General features: G+C 45.0%; 1 long non-coding RNA gene across 1 annotated transcript; it reads right to left on the bottom strand.

Annotated features, from left to right (window-relative positions):
• Positions 1–5,152: 5,152 nt before the first annotated feature.
• LOC134298190 (uncharacterized) lies at positions 5,153–6,346 on the bottom strand. Its single transcript, XR_010005135.1, has 2 exons — positions 5,924–6,346; positions 5,153–5,763 (listed from the first exon to the last, which is right to left on the bottom strand). It is a non-coding gene; the product is annotated as an uncharacterized LOC134298190 (long non-coding RNA).
• Between the last annotated feature and the right edge of the window lie 15,488 nt (positions 6,347–21,834).

Genomic DNA, 21,834 nt, shown 5'->3' with positions numbered 1-21,834 from the left:
AAGGACGGTGGTAGGTCCGTGATGAAATCCGCTGAAATTATCTCCCAAGGCCGAGAGGGGGTGGGAAGGGGATACAGAAGTCCTGAAGGTTTTTCCCTTCGTGTCTTGGAACGCTGGCATGTAGGGCAAGAATTAACATAGTGTTCTACGTCCTTGCGAATCCTGGGCCACCAGAAATCCCGCAAGATCAAATGCATGGTTTTGAACAGTCCAAAGTGTCCAGCAGGTTTGCTGTCATGGCATAGGCTGAGAGCCTTTTCCCTTCCGGCCCCTGGAGGAATATAAACATGATTCCTGTAGCATAATAATCCATTTTTAAGTGAAAATGGGAACTGTAGTCCTCGTTGGATCTGTTCTTGGGCCCAGGCGTCTGTCTGTTGACTGGCCCTGATCTCCCTGGGTAGAAAGAGAGTCCGTGGATGTGGATTTTGTACTAGTTGAGGCTGGTTCAGCTGAAGTGGATTTGGTATTTCCCACCGTGAGTATGACAAAGTTCTCGGGTTGCAACAATTGGGTCTCTGGAATGTCTTTGCGCCCTGCTGCATATTCCGGCTTCCGTGATAGGGCATCGGTTTGCTTGGTCTGGGCAGGAGTCACATAATGGATCCGGAAGTCAAAACGTTCAAAGAACAAAGCCCAGCATTGCTGCCTTTGGTTTAGCTTCCGGGCAGTCCTTAAGTGCTCCAAATTCCGGTGGTCAGTATGGACTTCAATTGGAAACTTGGCTCCTTCGAGCCAGTGCCTCCAATTCTCGAAGGCTACCTTGATAGCTAGGAGCTCTTTTTCCCAGATGGTGTAGTTCCTCTCTGGGGCAGTTAGCTGATGGGAGTAATAGGCACAAGGGTGGAGATGTTCTCCCACTGGCTGCATTAACACGGCCCCCACTGCCACATCAGAGGCATCTGCTTGGACAACAAAAGGGGTGTTTGGGTCAGGGTGTTGAAGAATTGGCTGGGTTGTGAATAATCGCTTTAACTGCTGGAACCCCTTTTCAGCTTGCTCTGTCCAGCGGAACGGCCGTTTCCCTCGGATGCAACTGGTGATTGGATCTGTCCAGCAGGCAAAGTCTGGAATGAATTTACGGTAATAGTTAGCGAATCCTAAGAAGCGCTGTACTTCCTTTTTGTTAGTTGGCGCCCACCATTCTAACACGGCTGAAACTTTCGCCGGATCCATGGACATCCCTAGTGGCGAGACGCGGTATCCCAGGAAGTCTACTTCTTTCAAATCAAAGGCACATTTTTCCAACTTGGCATATAATCCGTGGTCTCGCAAGCGTTGCAGCACCATCCTGACGTGTTGATCATGCTCTGTTTGTGACCTTGAATACACCAAAAAATCATCCAAGTATATGACTAGAAAGCGGTCCAAATAGTCCTGGAAGATATCGTTGACAAAATGTTGGAATGTTGCGGGTGCGTTTGATAAACCGAAATTCATAACTAGCAATTCGTATAATCCGAATTTGGTCTGGAAAGCCGTTTTCCATTCATCTCCTTCTCTCACGCGAATCAGATTATAAGCCCCGCGAAGATCCAGCTTGGTGTAAACTTTGGCTCCTCGAAGTTGGTCCAACAAGTCCGAGATTAGCGGCAATGGGTAGCGGTTCCGCTTCGTGATATTGTTCAGAGCCCTATAGTCCACACAAAGACGTAGTTCCCCTGACTTCTTTTTCACAAACAACACTGGAGATGCAGCCGGGGACTGAGAGGGTCTGATGAACCCCTTGCGGAGGTTTGTCTCCAATAATTCCCTGAGAGCTTCTTGCTCTGGTTCAGTCAGGGAGTAGAGGTGTCCTCGCGGAATTGGGGCCCCCTCAATGAGATCAATGGTGCAGTCATAAGGTCTATGTGGGGGTAATTTCTCGGCTTCTTTCTCATTGAAAACGTCCCAGAAGTCTGAGTACTTCTTGGGCAGGGTAATGATGGGCTCTGTGTCCGTGGCTTGGCAGATCTTGGCTACTAGGCAATGGTTCTGGCAGTATTTTGAAGCAAACTGGAGTTCTTTGCTAGACCAGGAGATGTTTGGGTCATGGAGAGTCAGCCAGGGGATTCCCAAAATCACGGGGAAGTGGGGGACTTTGGTGACAAAGAAAGAGATTTCTTCCATATGTTCCCTTATCCACATCCGAGTGGGCTCGGTCCATTGGCTTACTGGTCCCGTCTTCAGGGGGCGGCCATCGATGGCTTGCACCACCCGGGCATTCTTGAAATCATGGTATTGTAATCCCAGTGAGTTAGCATAGTCTCTATCAATGAAGTTGTTGGTTGCCCCAGAGTCTATCATGGCATGGACCATGACGGGCCCCTTTTTGACTGACCACAGTGTGACCATTAGAAGGAAAAGGACTCCCGTTTGCGGCTCTTGAGTGGAATCTTTGACCGGGTTGGCGAGCCCATCTACACCCGGTCGCTGTCTTCCCCCGCCGGCTTCATTTCAGCCGCCTGAGTAGTCTCCGCGCTCGCGGATGACGCCGCCGCCAAACGGGTAGGGGGCTTCTTCTTCGCTGGGCACTCTCTGGCGAAGTGGCCCCCATTCCCGCAGTACCAACATAGGTTCAAACGCTGTCGGCGGGCCTTTTCTGCCACATCCAACCTAGGGCGCACGTTGCCCAGCTGCATCAGCTCGTCTTCGCTTCCCAAGGGATTGGGGCCTGGTGGCGGTGGTCTCCAAACGGGGCGAGGCTGGATGCTGGCGGTGGAAGGGGGTTTTGATCCGGCTCTTCCACCCTGGCCCCGGAGCCACTGCCTCTTATTGGCGAGGAGAACTTCCGCCCATAAGCAATGGGCAATGAGTCTCTCAAGGGAGTCTGGGGGTTCCACCTTGGAGATTTCTTCCTGCATCTCATGGTTGAGACCCTCACGAAACTGTCCTCTGAGGGCTATGTCATTCCAGCCGGTGTTTTGAGCTAACACCTGGAATTCGGCTATGTACCGTGATAGCGGTCTGTCCCCTTGAAAAAGGCCGTTTGTGGCCAGCCGCCTCTTGATCATCCTCAATTCCCCAGGTATTTCGTAGGTGAGCCAAGAATTGCTGCGCGGTAGCCAGGTACGCGGAGCCCGCATCGTAGAGGGCTGTTGCCCATGTGGCCGCAGGTCCATCTAGGAGACTGTAAATCCACGCCACTTTGAGATCTTCTCGAGAGAACTCCGTGTGGCGTGCTTCTAGGTACGCCATACACTGGCGGAGGAATACGTGAACTTTGGAGGCTTCCCCGGAGAACTTGTTTGGCAAAGCCAAAGCAGGGAGACGGGCTCCTCGCTCCTTCAAGCCCCGAATCTCTCCTTCTTGCTCCCGGATTTTGTCTCGGATCCGGTTAAACTCATCCTGGGAAATGGTGTAGTTGCCTGGCGGCGCGGCCGCTCCGGCTCCTGGTGTCACCGACATATTGGCCTAGGTTGCTTGGTGCTTTGGGGTGGCGGAGACAAACTGTCACACACCAAGGCAGCGGAGCACCAAGAACCAGACACGGAGGCCAATAAAACTATCTAATATCTTTATTAAGGAAATATATAAGAAGGATAAAAGCAAGTAGAGAATATAGTCCAGAAACAGACCTTTCAAATGAGGTCTAAAATAGTCCAGGAATAGTTTGTCCAATAAATGATATTAGAGTTCAAAGATAAAATCCATTACCGAAACACTCACTATTGCCAAGCAATAGTGAGGGGAATTGTCCAAAGTCTTCCAAGGCACAAGGTTAAATCCACAAGGAAGCTGGGAACAAGGCTTGAATCTAGGAAACAAGGTCCGTGGTTCAAAACGAGGCAAGGTAGTCTAAAACTTGATTCTAAGAACAAAATCCGTGGCTAAGGACAAAGCGAGACAATTCTTGGAGACTTGAGCAGGCGAGGCAAGGAAACTGGATTGTGGGCTTAGCGAAGTCCACACTAGGCTGGAAACATGGAATTCACTCCCGAAGCTGAGCTGTTATCTCCGCAAAGAATCAACAGAGCCCGATACTTTTATCTGGGTCTCATTTCCCGCCAAACGGGCGTCCAGCGTTCACTTTCCCTAGAGAACAGGGAACGAAACCCAACTTGCAGGTGTGAGACTCACTGGATTTTCCCAGGGGAAACATAGCTAATCAGTCTCTTGCTTAGCAGCAATTCGGGCACTCCTCCGAATTCTCTCTCTCACTCCCCTATCTGCCGAGAAGGATTGCTTTCTAGCGAAGGGAGGTGAGCGTTGATCAAGGTCAGTTTTAATTGGTTCTTGGACAAGAACCTCAGGCATCTGGAAAAACTCTGGCTCTGGCTGTAAAAACCCCATGTTTTCATCCTCATCTGTCACGGTGACACTAGGCACAGGACTACAAAACCCATGAGGCATCACATTAAGGGTAACGGAACTGGAATAGACAGATAGTGTTCTAAATGAATATTCATTTTGTGGCAGAAGGCCTATCTATACTTGCTAGGTCCAATTGAGCATAGGGTGCGTTACATGAGCACTTGTTTTGCCCTAGGCCCTAGATCATTCAAAAATTGTGAAGGAATGCCAGTTTTAGCCATCTCCTTTATTTAGAGCCACTACCCATGATGACTTGTGGTCACACTGGACTTGCTCCTCTAGACATAGGCAAGGAAGTCTGCTGGAATTCATCCAATTTATTTTTGACCAGTAATTGAATTGTACAGAGAAGGGATTCCCCAAAATGCAAAGGCAAGAGGCCACTATAACCAGGAATGTAATCTAAACTGTAAGACAGTATTTCCTATATATGCTATAGTCATAGAACATTCAATATACAGACAAGGATTATAGAGATTCAAAATATACTAAATGCTTCAAAATACACATCTCTAAACCAAAATATAATCAATGTGTTACAAACACACATACATTCATAGAAAGCAGAACTCTTATATTAAAGGTTTGTGAATCCAATGACAACCAGAGTTCATGTTCCACATAAATCCAAGGAAGACTACATAGTCGAAACCGGTCGTGGATGGTGACAAACCTTGGATTTATTTAAAACATTAGATTAAAAAAGGATTTCTTAATTTGGACATATAGGTTGGATTTACAATTAGTGATTTACACAGTCCTCCATGTGGAAACTGTAAAACTGGAATACTTGAAACAAATTCTGAGAGAGCTTTACCACCTGCTACCAGAGTAAAAATGATATGGAATGAAGACGAAATTACCCTTCTCAAAACGTACCAGTTTATTTATTTATTTATTTACAGTATTTATATTCCACCCTTCTCACCCCGAAGGGCAGGGCAGATCACATTGCACATATAAAGCAAACATTCAATGCCATAACATAGAACAGAGACAGAGACAGATGCAGGCACGGGCTGGCCTCGAACTCATGACCTCTTGGTCAGAGTGATTTGTTGCAGTTGGCTGCTAACCAGCCTGCGCCACAGCCCTGCCAGTTATATTGTTCGGGAGGGTGTGACTGATAAGTTTTCCCCAAAAAGTTTATCTGAGGCTTAGAGAGGCAATTTGTGATGGTGGAAACTGTCCCACTTTTTGACACGTGATTTCCAATAAGAGGCCTTATTCCAGTCTCAACTAACACTCTGTTAATGAAAATTCCATGTTTATGATGTAAATATGAATGCATAGAAAGCAGCAACTGTCGGATTAGAGGACTGGAAAAGGCTACTATGAGTCTTTTATGAAACCGTCTTTTTGGAAGGCCAGATATAGAATCGTCCTTTGGAGAAACCTCTCCTTTCTTTAGCAGTTTACTTGCTTTACCATTCTGTTTGCCTGGGGGAGGTCGTTCTCTCTTCCTTTTTCCTATTGCAAGTTAAAAGAGAAACAGTCAATATGTCTTGCCAGTGATTAAAAGCTACGACCAGAAAAAGAATAAAATATAAAAGAATAAAAACTCTTTGCCTCCACATTTCTTGTAGGGAAAGAGATAGAACCATCTGGTAAAGAAGGGAAAAATCTTTACCTGTCAGCAGATATCTGTAGAAGGACAACTCAAGGGAGATGCCCAGTCTTCTCTGTTTTTTTGAAATATTATTTTAAAACATCTGCAAGTAGTCACATTTCTTCTCTCTTGCTCTCTCCCCTTTCAGAGCTCCCTCTTACATCCGCCTTCTTGCTCCTCCTACTGGCGTATAAAAGGAAGGCATGAAAGCAGCTATGGGTAATTTTGAACACAGCTGTCTTACTGTGCAATTATCTGCTAACTTGGGTTGCTGTCCTGAGACTTATACCCCTGTTCATTGCTGTAACTGACTCCAGAAGATGCCTAAATGTCTATCAAAGCAATGAGAACCATTGCAGCAGACCCTAGAACATGCACACCTAGATTGCAGCTGAAAACTGAGGAAACAAGTGTCTACCACTGGTTTATCTAATCCAAACTCTGCCAAAGAAACATGGAACAGAAGCAAAGACAAGAAGCTGTATCATTATTAGATCTTGCACTTTAAATGAAGAAGACTGTTTCTGATGACCACATGAAAGCTCAATTAGTACAGAATCCACAGAATCCATTGCCAGGATATATGTTACTTGTGGATAAGAAGAGGTACCTAAGTTTTCAACCCAAATAGTTCAACAGATTTCCCTGGTTAACCTACTCATTTCATGTGCAAGTTGCACTCTTTAAGCACTGTGTGGTGTTTGGAGGAGAAGTTGCAGGTAAAGGTGGTCATTGGAAGCTTGATGCATTGGTTGCTAAACCGTCTGTGTGATGGAAAGATGCAATACAAGTCTTCAGTCAACACCATCAGAAATCAATGAGGTCACCATAAATTGACATGCTAATTCACATTAAAAAACATCTTGATGTAATCCATCGTCATGATAAAGGAAATAAGAAGAAAGCATAAAAACAGAGAGACTTTTGACAATTGTGAAAATGATTGTCCTTCATGGCTGACAAGAACTGGCTTTAAGAGGGAGCAATGATTCAGGACCTATTACCCGTGAAGAACCTTTGCACAATGATGGTAATTTCAGGGCCTTGTTGAGATCTTACGCCAGATCAGGAGACACTGACCTGAAAAGCCATCTTGAAATTGCAACTATGAATGCCCAGTAAACTAGTCCTCAAATACAGAATGAAGTAATAGGTATTTGTGGTGACAAGATAGTAAAAAAATTGTTAAAAGATGCAATGTATCATAATGTTTCTCCATTTTGGCAGATTTGGATGAACTCTCAGTAAGATACATTGAATTTGAAACTGCAGGAATAAGAAATGACTTTATAGGCTTTGTGAAGATACGTTATATGACAAGTGGAGGACTTGCAGACATTATTTTGAAAATACTGGAAAACACTATGTAAATGTTCATATTAGAGAGGAAACAGGGATCTAATTTCCCTGGTATTTATTTATTTAGTTCCCACATTTGTACCTTGCCCTTCTCACCCCAAAGGGGACTCAGGACAGCCTTACAACAGGCAACAATTCGATGCCAACAACATATAAGTCCAAAAATAAATACAATTAAAATACAAACAATTTAAAACATCAATTATTAAAACATCAATTAAAATCACAACATTCAAATCATAATCCAAGGCCTGTCCATTTGTCAATCACATTAATTTGTTATCATTATTGCACTGTTTCAATTACTGGTCGAATGCTTGGTCCCACAGCCACATTGTAAGTTTTTTTCTGAAGGTCGGGGGGGGGGGGCTGACCTGATTTCATTGAGGAGGAAGTTCTGCCGACAAGGGGCCACTAATGAGAAAGCCCTGTCTCTTGTCCCCACCAGTTGCACTTGCGGGGCGGGGGGTGGAACCGAGACCAGGACCTCCCCTGACAATCTTAATCTCCGAGGTATTGGCATCTTCCTGGAAGAGTTACATGGAAACACAATCAGGAATCACACAATTGGATACATTCATCATTGGATTTAGATTGTATAATGATATTGATGAAGGCAAATGGGTTTTTTCAAAAGTGATTAAGTGAATAATAAAATATTTTTGCATGCAATATTAAAAATAACTAAAAAGGAGTTGTAATGTAGGGTTGCCAGAGGAAAGAATAGATAGAGCTCATGTCCTTTAATGGTTGTGCAGGAGTGGGAATGTCAAGAGATATTACTTGTTATCTTGTTGCATGACAAGCAACACCTGATACAATTTTCTCTTCTACACAGTTATTAAGGTGATAAGATTCCTGTCGCTTCTTTCACCTGACAAACCCCCATAGTATATCAGACATGTTCAGAACATTTTTTTAAAAAAACCAAGTGAAAAAACACCCAATACTTTTGGTCCAGCTCTTAGTGATAGCAGGGTAGGTAAAGTAAGAAAGTCTTGCTTCTCACTGTAATCATGGGAGAATAAGATGAAGAAAGACATCAAATTGCCATGATGAACTCTTAACACTTGTAACCATGACTCTGATGAGAATAGTGAATAGCATCCAATGAGATCATTCTTGAACTGATTGTAATGAGACCACAAAATAGCACAATTACCTATTCATACAAATGATTTTCAAAACCAGTGTGTGTGTGGGGGGGGGGGGGGGGTGGAATTAATTTCCTCCACTTGAGGGCCTGCTGCCTTCATTTTAGCCATGGCTCAAGCAGCCAAAATCATGCTGGGCTGAATATAAGTGCTGAGCAGATAACTGTCTTTGAAGATTTTTCTTTTCCTGTTTTTTTTTTTTTATTCTTGCAGCACTGAAACTGCCAAACTCATTAGCTTAAAAAATGGAGAGGAAAGTTTAAGTGTCAGAAACCTGTCCAAGGAACAGCAACTGATAAGTCTGTGTAGTGCCTAGCCTTAATGCACATTTAATTATGTTAATTTAAAAGATATAATCTTAAAGTTTAACCTGAAACATTACCATCCTTGCTCACTTTGTTCTGGAGTCATGTAATATCATCTGGACCATTTCATCCATTTGATGACAGGCATTCAAATACAAGAGACCTATATACAGAGCCGGTCCAACAATGAGGCGAATTAAGCTGTCACTTCGGGCGCAAAACATACGGGGACGCAGTCGAGACTGCTTTTTCTGTTGATTTGTTATAAAGCATGATGTTTTGGTGCTTAATTTGTAAAATCGTAATGTAATTTGATGTTTAATAGGCTTTTCCTTAATCCCTCCTTATTATCGAACATTTTTGCTTATCCAACGCTTTTATTTTTCAGTGATTGGGTTGGGGGGGGGTGCCAAAATTCTGTTCGCCTACACTTGAAAAATACCTAGGGCCGGCTCTGCCTATATATCCCATAGGCAACATATCTTATCTTATCTTATCTTATCAGACCATGTAAGCACTTAGATAGGGGGTAGGGGACAAGGAATATCAGATAGTGTAGGATATATTTTCAATAAAGGCAATGGCAAACCACATCTGGACAAGGTTCTGGAACACAACACACCAGACATCACAGTTGTGGAAAAGAAAAAGGTTTGGATCATTGATGTTGCCATCTCAGGTGACAGTCGCATTGACGAAAAACCAGTCTGGATTCGAAAGTCCCACAGTATCTTTGCGTGCTCATTTTCCAAGACTTTTGCAGGTTTCTGATCCCACCAGTTCTTTATTGCTGGGAGGAGGCATAAGTTCCAATGAATCATTTGGGCCACATAGTTCTGCCTCTGTTTGTAATCTGTCTGTGCGATTTTCTTACAGCAGCTGAGGATATGATCAATGGTTTCATCAGTTTCCTTGCACAGTCTGCATTTTGGGTCATCAGCTGATTTTTCGATCTTGACCTTAATTGCATTTGTTCTGATGGCTTGCTCCTGGGCTGCAAGGATCAGGCCTTCTTTCTTCAGTGTCCCATTCGTGAGCCATAGCCAGCTCTTCTCCTTATCAGCTTTTCCTTCAATTTTGTCAAGGAACTTTCCATGTAAGGTGCCACCTTGTCGCACGGGGGGGGGGGGGGGGGCTTAACTGTTCCAATGATGCTGAGAGCTATGCTGGTGGCAAAAACTACTAATAGCAGGCTTCGACCTACTCTCTCTCCTCAGAACGACGCTAGCTTTGGTACACTTAACAGCCTTCAGCCTACACTTTTGTAACCAAAAATACCACTGGGACCACCAGGAAGGCCGGACCTGGACCAAACTTGACACACATAACCCCTAGGACCCATGAACCCACTGACAGCAGATCTGGACCAAATACACCCAACATGGCCAACTGTGCATACTGAAAAATTCTCAAAAGCAAGCTCAATGGAGGCAACACCATCATAAACACCTGGGACATACCTGTCATAAGATATACTGCTGGCATCATAAACTGGACACAGGTGGAACTGGACAATTTGGACAGAAAAACAAGAAAACTCATGACCATTCATCATTCACTGCACCCTTGCAGTGATGTTGACCGGCTATATCTGCCTAGAAGACGTGGTGGCAGAGGACTCTTACAAGTAAAATAAGCAGTCAAAGAAGAACATGCCCTAGCAGAATATGTAAAGCAAAGTGAAGAACCTGCTTTGATTGAAGTCAAAAATCAGAAATTCCTCAAAGCACAGCAGACAAAAAATCAGTACAAGAAAACCACACTACAAACTAGAACTGACAGCTGGCACAACAAAACATTGCATGGAAAGTTCCTTTACAAAATTGAAGGAAAATATGATAAAGAGAAGACCTGACTATGGCTCATGAATGGGACACTGAAGAAAGAGACAGAAGGCCTGATCCTTGCAGCCCAGGAGCATCAGAACAAATGCAATTAAGGCCAAGATCGAAAAATCAGCTGATGACCCAAAATGCAGACTGTGCAAGGAAGCTGACGAAACCATGGATCATATCCTCAGCTGCTGTAAGAAAATCGCACAGACAGATTACAGCTATGTGGCCCAAATGATTCATTGGAACTTATGCCTCAAGTACCACCTCCCAGAAGTAAAGAACTGGTGGGATCACAAACCTGCAAAGGTAGTGGAAAATGAACATGCAAAGATACTGTGGGACTTTCGAATCCAGACTGACAAAGTTCTGGAACACAACACACCAGACATCACAGTTGTGGAAAAGAAAAAGGTTTGGATCATTGATGTTGCCATCCCAGGTGACAGTCGCATTGATGAAAAACAACAGGACCTCAAGATTGAACTTCAAAGACTCTGGCAGAAACCAGTACAGGTGGTCCCGGTGGTGATTGGCACATCGGGTGCCATGCCAAAAGATCTCAGCCGGCATTTGGAAACAATAGGCATTGACAAAATTACAATCTGCCAACTGCAAAAGGCCACCCTACTGGGATCTGAGCGCATCATCCGAAAATACATTGCTGTCACGACCCAGGCAGCAGAGGCACCAATAACCATACACAGAGGCCAGAATCTAACTAATATCTTTATTGAAGGAATATATAAAGTTAATAAAAACAAGTGTAGAAAATAGTCCAGAATTAGACCCTTCAGGAAAGGTCAGAATTAGTCCAAAAAAGCAATGTCCAATAAGAAATATTAAGGTCCAAAGTTGTAATCCAATAACCGAAACACTCACTTTGCCAAGCAAAATGAGGGGAGATGACAAGGTCCTTTAGTCCATAAAACTTGAGCGTGGCTAGGAAATAACTTGATACTTGAAACAAGGCTGGAACGTGGAACAAGGTAACTAAGAACAAGAACAAGGTCCGTGGAATAACTTGGTAAAATCCGTGAAACAAGGCAAGGATTAGTCCTGGGAAACAAGGCAAAGTCCGTAGGTAAACAAGGCTGGGAAGCAAGGCGAAGGCTGGATAGCAAGGCAAGGCTTGAGCTGAAGCGAGGCTTGAATCGGAGCGCGCTGTCCAGACACAACTCGCTCCGTAGGCTGACGAATTGACTCCGCGAAGTTGCTACGCGGGCAAAACACCTATATAGAGTCCAACTTTCTCACCAAAGCGATTCTCTGGGAATCAGAAACGAAAGCTAAACTCTGAGACCAGATGTTAACCTCCTTAAAGATTCTCACGAGAACCAATGTTAATTGGCAACATTCTTAGCTGCTATCCTCGCACTCCTGCGCGAAGCTGAATCCAAACTTCTCTGTTGTTTACAAAACTCCCGGCGCAAGAACACGGGAGAAGTAGGCTCTGGGGTTGTTTGACATACTTCTGGGGCACAACTTTCTTGCAGGTGCAAGGTTTCCAGATCTGCCTGGGAAAGATCTGGCTGAGAGGAATCCAGTTCAGACTGGGAAGGTAAAAAACCCAAGTTTTCATCTTCATCAGGAATTACAATGTCCTGAACAGGACTACAAGGCCCATGGTTCATCACACTATCCCCCTCCTCAGGGCCCCTCCCAAACTGGGGTCCTCTCCCCGAGGCGCGAGGTCGCGGTTTGGTGGGATAGGTCAGATGGAAGCGACGGGTTAGATCAGGAGCATGGACTGTGGAGGCGTCTTCCCAAGAGCGTTCCTCAGGGCCAAAACCCACCCAGTCAATGAGATATTGTAGGCGGCGGCGGTGAAAGCGAGAATCCAAAATGTCCTCAACCTCGAACTCCTCCTCCCCATTCATTAAAACAGGAGGGGGGGCCGGTTGGTCTGTATCAGGACGCACACCATCCGCCGGAAGGAGCAGGGAACGGTGAAACACTGGGTGAATGCGCATTGAACGCGGAAGTTGGAGTTTGAAAGTCACGGGGTTTAATTGCGCCACCACTGGATAGGGGCCAATGAAGCGGGCATCTAACTTCCGGCATGGGCGGTGGGAGGGCAGAAAGCGAGTGGACAGGAAAACCCGATCTCCTACCTTGATTTCGGGGCCCGGCTGGCGGTGTTTGTCAGCGTGGCGTTTATAGTCCTCCTTGGCTTGGTCCAGTTGCTGGAGTAAAAGTTGTTGCACCGCTGTGAGTTCCTGCAGCCAATCCTCTGCTGCGGGAACTTCTGAAGTTTCAATGACAGGGGGAAAGAAACGTGGATGGAAACCGTAGTTTGCAAAGAACGGCGTTTCTTTTGTAGAAGCTTGAACTCCATTATTGTAGGCAAACTCAGACAGTGGTAACAGAGAAGCCCAATTGTCCTGTTGGTAGTTTACATAACAGCGAAGATACTGCTCCAAAGTGGCATTGGTGCGTTCCGTTTGCCCATCTGTTTGGGGATGATGAGCTGAAGATAAGCGAGAGTCTATGCCCAATAGTTTTTGTAGTGCCTTCCAAAAACGAGAGGTGAATTGAGATCCACGGTCTGTGACTAAACTCTTGGGCAATCCATGTAGTCTGAAAACATGCTGAAGAAATAGATCCGCAGTTTCTTTGGCCGTGGGGAGGCCTTCGCAGGGAATGAAATGGGCTAACTTGGTAAATAGGTCCACCACCACTAAGATCGTGGTGAATCCACAGGAAGGTGGTAGGTCAGTGATGAAATCCGCGGAAATTATTTCCCATGGGCGAGATGGGGTAGGAAGGGGGTGCAAAAGCCCTGAGGGCTTCTCCCTTCGTATCTTGGAGCGCTGGCATACTGGGCAGGTGTTGACATATTTTTCCACATCCTTGCGGATCTTGGGCCACCAAAAATCTCTTAGGATCAAATGCATGGTTTTAAATAGTCCGAAGTGTCCTGCTGGTTTGCAGTCATGACACAGACGAAGCGCTTTTTCCCTGCCCGGTCCGGGTGGGATATAAACATGATTTCTATAGCAGAGCAGCCCATCTTTAAGCGAAAAGGGAAAATGCAGACCTTGGCGAAGTTGGTCCTGCGCCCAGGCATCTGCCTGCTGACTAGCCCTGATTTCTTGAGCACAGATGGGTCCTGGAGTAGGGGAAGTTGAACCAATGGGACTGGATTTGGTGTTCCCCACTGTGAGCGTGGCAAAGTTCTCAGGTTGTAGCAGTTGGGATTCAAAGGTCTCCTTGCGTCCTGCAGCGTATTCCGGTTTACGTGACAGGGCGTCTGCTTGCTTGGTTTGAGCTGGGGTCACATAATGAATCTGGAAGTTGAAACGTTCAAAGAATAAAGCCCAACGTTGCTGCCTCTGATTTAGTTTGCGGGCAGTTCTTAGATGTTCTAGATTACGATGATCAGTGTGGACTTCAATGGGGAATTTGGCCCCTTCTAGCCAATGTCTCCAAGTTTCAAAGGCTGCCTTTATTGCCAGTAGTTCTTTTTCCCAAATGGTGTAATTCCTCTCTGGTGTGGTTAGTTGACGAGAATAAAAGGCACAGGGGTGGAGGTGATCTCCCACCGGTTGTAAGAGTACAGCCCCAATTGCCACATCAGAGGCGTCCGCTTGCACCACAAAAGGGGTTCCAGGATTTGGGTGCTGTAGAATTGGCTGGGAGGTGAATAGTTTCTTCAGTTGCTGGAACCCTTTCTCTGCTTGATCAGTCCAGCGGAAAGGCTGCTTTCCACGGATGCAGCTAGTGATGGGGTCGGACCAGCGGGCAAAATCTGGAATGAACTTGCGGTAGTAGTTCGCGAACCCCAAGAAACGCTGCACCTCCTTCTTGTTAGTTGGCGCCCGCCATTCCAATACTGCTGAAACTTTGGCTGGATCCATGGAAAGCCCTAGAGGCGAGATGCGGTAGCCAAGGAAATCTACCTCTTGTAGATCAAAAGCGCATTTTTCTAGCTTGGCATAAAGTCCATGATCCCGCAGTCGTTGCAACACCATTTTGACGTGGTTCTCATGTTCTGATTGTGAACTGGAAAACACCAAAAAATCGTCCAAGTAGATTATCAAGAATCTGTCTAGATAGTCCTGAAAAATATCGTTGACAAAATGCTGGAACGTTGCGGGAGCTCCGCATAAACCGAAATTCATAACTCGGGACTCGAATAATCCGAATTTAGTCTGGAAGGCGGTCTTCCACTCGTCCCCTTCTCTGATGCGAACTAGATTATAAGCCCCCCGAAGATCCAGCTTGGTGTAGACCTTGGCTCCTCGAAGTCGGTCCAGTAGATCCGAGATTAAGGGCAGGGGATAGCTGTTCCGCTTGGTGATATTGTTCAATGCTCTGTAGTCCACCACCAAGCGTAATTCCCCTGACTTCTTCTTCACAAACATCACTGGGGAGGCGGCTGGGGATTGAGAGGGTCTGATGAACCCCTTGCGAAGGTTTGTCTCTAAGAATTCCCTGAGAGCTTCTTGCTCTGGTTCAGTCAGGGAGTAGAGATGCCCTCGCGGGATCGGGGCCCCCTCCACCAGGTCAATGGCACAGTCATAAGGTCTATGAGGGGGTAATTTTTCGGCTTCTTTCTCATTGAATACATCCCAATACTCGGAGTACTTCTTTGGCAAGGTGATGATGGGCTCGGAGTCTGTGGCATGGCATACCTTGGCTACGAGGCAATGGTTTTGGCAGTACGGTGAAGCAAACTGCAGTTCTCTGTTGGACCAGGAGATGTTAGGGTCGTGAAGTGTCAGCCATGGAATTCCCAAAATCACAGGGAAATGGGGAACCTCGGTAACAAAGAAGGAAATCTCTTCCATATGTTCCCTTATCCACATCCTGGTGGGCTCCGACCACTGGCTTACGGGGCCCGTCTTGAGGGGACGGCCGTCTATGGCTTGCACCACACGGGCATTCTTGAAATCATGATATTGTAATCCCAGAGAGTCGGCATACTCTCTATCGATGAAATTGTTGGTAGCTCCAGAGTCTATCATGGCGTGGATCATGACGGGTCCCCTTTTTGCTGACCATAATGTGACCACGAGAAGGAACAGGACCCCGGTTGGCGGCTCTTGGATGGATTTTTTGACCGGGTTGGCGAGCCTCTCTACACCCGGTCGTTGGCTTCCCCCGCCGGCTGTGTGCCAGTCGGCTCAGACGCCTTCGACTCCGTGGAGGACGCCGCCGCAAGACGGGCGGCAGGCTTCCCTTTGGCTGGGCACTCTCTGGCGAAGTGGCCCCCGTTCCCGCAGTACCAGCAGAGGTTCAAGCGTTGACGACGGGCCTTCTCGGCGGCATCTAGTCTGGGACGCACATTGCCCAACTGCATCGGCACCTCCTCGCCTCCTCTAGGGTATGGGGTTGGCGGTGGGGGTCTCCACACCGGACGTGGCTGAACACTGGCGGGAGCGGGGGGTTTTGCCCCGGCTCTACCGCCCTGGCCTCGAACCCATTGTTTCCTGTTGGCAATCATGACTTCAGCCCGTAAACATTGATCAATGAGTGCCTCGAGGGTCTGGGGAGGATCCACCTTGGAGATTTCTTCCAGCATTTCAATGTTGAGACCCTCCCGAAATTGTCCTCTGAGGGCTACATCGTTCCAGCCGGTGTTGTGGGCCAGCACGCGGAACTCGGCTATGTACTGAGACATGGGTCTGTCTCCTTGAAGGAGGCGCCGGAGTTTGTGACCGGCTGCCTCCAAATTGTCCTCGATTCCCCAGGTCTCCTTAAGGTGATCCAAGAAGCGTTGTGCTGAACTTAGGTGGGGGGAGGCTTGATCAAACAGGGCCGTCGCCCAGCTAGCCGCTGGTCCGTCTAGAAGACTGTAGACCCACGCCACCTTGATGTCTTCTTGGGGAAACTCGGCATCACGGGCCTCTAGATAAGCTTGACATTGGCGGCGGAAAACATGAACCTTAGCAGCTTCTCCAGAAAACTTGGTAGGCAACGCCATGGCCGGGAGGCGAACTCCGCGCTCCCTCAACCCTTTTATTTCTCCATCCTGCGCGTTGAGTCTGTCACGGATGCGGTCCACTTCGTCCTTGCTGATGGTGTAGCTGAGCGGCTGTCCAGCCGGCGCGGCTCCGGTAGACATCCTGGCCTCGGTTAGTTGGTGCTTATGGGTGGCGGAGTCAAACTGTCACGACCCAGGCAGCAGAGGCACCAATAACCATACACAGAGGCCAGAATCTAACTAATATCTTTATTGAAGGAATATATAAAGTTAATAAAAACAAGTGTAGAAAATAGTCCAGAATTAGACCCTTCAGGAAAGGTCAGAATTAGTCCAAAAAAGCAATGTCCAATAAGAAATATTAAGGTCCAAAGTTGTAATCCAATAACCGAAACACTCACTTTGCCAAGCAAAATGAGGGGAGATGACAAGGTCCTTTAGTCCATAAAACTTGAGCGTGGCTAGGAAATAACTTGATACTTGAAACAAGGCTGGAACGTGGAACAAGGTAACTAAGAACAAGAACAAGGTCCGTGGAATAACTTGGTAAAATCCGTGAAACAAGGCAAGGATTAGTCCTGGGAAACAAGGCAAAGTCCGTAGGTAAACAAGGCTGGGAAGCAAGGCGAAGGCTGGATAGCAAGGCAAGGCTTGAGCTGAAGCGAGGCTTGAATCGGAGCGCGCTGTCCAGACACAACTCGCTCCGTAGGCTGACGAATTGACTCCGCGAAGTTGCTACGCGGGCAAAACACCTATATAGAGTCCAACTTTCTCACCAAAGCGATTCTCTGGGAATCAGAAACGAAAGCTAAACTCTGAGACCAGATGTTAACCTCCTTAAAGATTCTCACGAGAACCAATGTTAATTGGCAACATTCTTAGCTGCTATCCTCGCACTCCTGCGCGAAGCTGAATCCAAACTTCTCTGTTGTTTACAAAACTCCCGGCGCAAGAACACGGGAGAAGTAGGCTCTGGGGTTGTTTGACATACTTCTGGGGCACAACTTTCTTGCAGGTGCAAGGTTTCCAGATCTGCCTGGGAAAGATCTGGCTGAGAGGAATCCAGTTCAGACTGGGAAGGTAAAAAACCCAAGTTTTCATCTTCATCAGGAATTACAATGTCCTGAACAGGACTACAAGGCCCATGGTTCATCACAATTGCACAGTCCTAAACACTTAGGAAGTGCTCAATTTGTGATTTTGTGACACAAAATCTAGCATATCGATCTTGTTTGCTGTGTCATACTATGACATTGTGTCAATAATAATAACATTTATTTATTTATTTGCTACATTTATATGCCACCCTTCTCACCCTGAAGGGGACTTAGAGCAGCTTATAAATTAAATTTACATACAATATTATATTATTAGCATAGTACAATACTGGTAATATTACTATATTGTACTGTATCAATATATAGTAATATTATTTGTAGTATTACATGTAAAATATAATATATAATTAATATTATTATATTGTACTAGCTGTGCCCGGCCACGCGTTGCTGTGGCGTTGTCTGGTGGTGTTGGTGAGAAATTGTTGAGGTAGTGGTGGTATTGAATGTCTGTTGTATGGTTGTCTTTATGTTTAGTATGCACACTGAAGTGGATTATATGGCAGTGTGGAGTCAAGATAATCCAGTTCAAAGCAGATAATACAAGATTCTAAATGGGTTATATAGCTGTGTGGAAGGGCCTTGAGTCTACACTGCCATATAATCCAGTTAAAATCTGATAATCTGTGGAAGAGGCCTAAGTGAGGCCTAACTGTGCCTGTCCCCTGGCCTGAGTAGGTTTCTAGGAGACCAAGTGGGCGGAGCTTATCCTTCAAACTGGCAGCAATTGGATAAAAACTGTTATCCCTCTCCCTGTAATTAGGACTTTATTTTTCTTTTCTTTTTGTTGTGTCAACCTAGAGCCGTGAATGGTGGGTTGTGTTGTCAAATTTCGAGGTTGGAGGGCCTGTAGTTTTGTTGTTTTCTCCGCTGCCCTGATGCCATCACTCTTTTATATATATAGATTATTTGTATTATATCATATTACAATATAATATTATGAATATTATATGTATATACAATATGTTATAATTATTATATATTATTGTAAATTATATTGTGTGTTTGTGTGTGTGTATGAACTAGCATAGCATGTTATTGCTGGGAGGGGCCTCCAGCTGATGCAAAGAGACAAGACAATAATAATAATAATAATAATAATAATAATAATAATAATAATAATAATAATAATAATAATAATAATAATAATTTTATTTCTTATGGAAGATTACCATGAATAACAGGCACTGGAGGCTTTCTATCAGAGGAAGCAACTGCAAAATCCCCTTTGAATATTCCTTGCATAAGAAAACCTTATGAAATCCATGGATCAGCAGGAGACTTGCATGTGTTCTACCACTGTACCAAGTTTGAAGAGGATAGCTCAAAAAATGAGGGCGGGAGAGTCCTGTAAAGTTCCCCCCAGTGCTGTTTTTGGCCACTGCGCATGCGTGTCCGCCATTAACAAATTAATTTTGAATATTCTGAATATTCGTTAAGTTTCAAAACTTTTTGGGCCAAATTTCAGAAGTAGTTTCAGAAATGAAACACCAGCACCCCCTACTTTAGAAGCGAGTATTGAACAATTTTTTCATGGATCACACATGCCTAATATTTACATGTGATCTGGAATTGTAATGTGTCTACCCCACTGTACTCCACAATTTAACTGGCTAAAAACAATAAATGGCTTTACTGCTGCTACTTTTGGAAAATGGAAATCTCCATAACCTTTTGGAGATGTTATGATCTTTGGAAAGGCATGGCCTTGTTAGAAGTCATAAACTTTTTAAAAATGATGCCATAACCTTTTGGGAAAATGGCATTCATAAAAGGCAATTAGGTTTCTCAGCTGTTAGACTGATGTCTCTTTGAATATTAGGGACAAATATATGACGGTGCAAAAAACACACACATATATAGCAGAGTTTCAGAAGTGTTCTTTTAGTTGCCCCAAAAGTATCTACTCTCCCTTAAAACCTCTTGGTTTAAATCATGCTCTCAAAAGAGAAAAATAAGTAGACTTCTTTAAAAGTAACATAGTTGGTTTACTCACAAACTTCATGTATTCAGCAGACAGGTACTTTACATATCAATCCAGTTACAAATAGGATTTGAAGTATTTTCTCTGTGAAGGTAACACAGGGCATCTTTTCTTGGATCTTAACAGTCCAAAGTCCAAAGAATCTCTCTGTTTTGAGAATCTAATAGTCTCTATCTCCATTGAAGGTCTGATGGCTTCTGTACAGCATTCTGTTCCTACTGAAGTCCAAAGCATACTTCTGCTTTGAAGTCTCTAAGCATACTGTTTCTAAAATGGAGTCTGAGTCCTGAACAAGCCCAGATCTGATCACATGGTTTGCAGCCCCTTCCACAACAAAGAGTTAAGGAAAATTGCACAGCAATATACAATACAGTAAGCAATCTGAATTATATAAATAACTAGCTTGGGAACCCAGCAATGCCCGGGTTATTTGATAAAGGCGTTATTTGTCTCTGATTGTTAGTTATTCTCAGTTTGGAATGGGTGAACAACATTTTGGGTCTGTGTACCAAGTGTGGTCCAGATCTGTCATTGGCTGGTCATCGCCTGGCTGCAGTGCTCTCCGGATGGGGGTGAACTGCTACAACTCCCAGAGTCCCGGGGCAATTGTCCCAAAACATCTGTCAGTATCCACAACAGGCAATGTTGAGTCTGTGTGCCAAGTGTGATCCAGATCCGTTGTTGGCTGGGTTCAGTGCTCTTTGGATGCAGGTAAACTAAAACTCCCAAAATCAAGGCCCATTCCCACAAACCCCTGCATTATGTTCAGTTGGTCATGAGGCTTCTCTGTGCAAAGTTTAGTCCCGATCCATTGTCGGTGGGGGTCACTGTTTCTCTGGATGCAGGTGAACTATAACTCCCTTTCCTCCAAACTTGTCCAATGTGCTCTTTTGGTTATGGGGGCTCTGTGTGCCAAGTTTGGTCCTGGTCAATCATCGGAGGGGTTTGGAGTGCTCATTCATTGCAGGTGAACTATAAATCCCAGTACCTACTACTCCCAAATGTCCAGGCCAATTCCCCTCAAAACCCACCAGTATTCAAATCTGGGCATATCATGTATGCATGGCAAGTCTGGCCCAGAGCCATCATAGCATTCTGGATGTAGGTGAACTACAACTCTTCTACATTCCCCAGTAGGAGTCACAGTGCTCTGATGATGCAGGATGAACTACAACTTCCACCATGTTGACCCAATCCTCCAAACTCCTCCAGGAAGTGTAGTTGTGCTGTGTTTGTTCTGCAGACAGATTTGAAAGGGAAGGGCAGTAGGTGGGGTCATGCAAATTTCATACCAATGGAGAACCCTGGGATGCCTGCCTGTGGTGGAGGACAATGCAAAATCTAGGATGAATTGATCCCCAAATGAAAGCATTCCTTGGGTGGTGGCCCGTAGTGTTTGGGAAGGACATTGACAGGGTTTGGGCTACATGTTCATGGTGCTCGCTGTAACCGTAATGCCAGTGGAAAAGAGTGACTTGGTGGCTCCTTAGCAGTGAGCACTATAGCCTGTTTGTGGAGGCCAGAGGCTGTCTGTGTGAACAGACACCTGTGCCACATATACATATACAGGTTTTCACTTTTATTATGGATATAGATATAGATAAATAACTAATGGAGGCTTGAAGAAGGTTGCTGTTTCCAACAGCTACTATGTTTAACCTTTTAAAATAAAAACTATACCCCTATATAATGGGAATCTAATAGGAGGAGTGCACTAGAATACAGGGGCTATTCCTGTTAAATAAGAAAACCTGGCACATACATCATTTTCAGTAGAAATGAGATAGCTAACAACAAAAATGTTATTGATTTGACAAAGGCTACTATTTTAGTACAGTCTGAATATAAGTGATTCAGTTGCATTTCAAGTAATAACATGTGAGATTGTGTTTATTTGTTTGTATGTATGTATGTGCATAGCAAATCACTATAAACATCTGAGTATTCATTGTCATCACAGCATGCAAGGAAATTAACAATGTAATGTCTGCCATTTTCTAATTTCTTGTTCCTCGCTCTGGAAATGTATTTCCAGGTGCCTCATTCACTTTACAAGCAGATGTGAAGGCTCATAAACTCAATTACAGCCCGAAGGAATGAGATATTCTAAAAACTTTCTGTTGCTAAGGTAACCCATCTTGTGTTCATCAACGTTTAGTATTAGTCTCTGCATCTCTAGCTTTGGTATTGGTGAAAATACATATACATGGAACAGAAACAGCAGTAATAAAGTAGATATCACCGCTTGACA

This window comes from Anolis carolinensis, chromosome 4 (assembly GCF_035594765.1).
Source record: "Anolis carolinensis isolate JA03-04 chromosome 4, rAnoCar3.1.pri, whole genome shotgun sequence".
NCBI classification, from domain to species: domain Eukaryota; kingdom Metazoa; phylum Chordata; class Lepidosauria; order Squamata; family Dactyloidae; genus Anolis; species Anolis carolinensis.
Note: the sequence above shows the minus strand (reverse complement) of the source record. Positions and strands in the feature narration are given on the sequence as shown.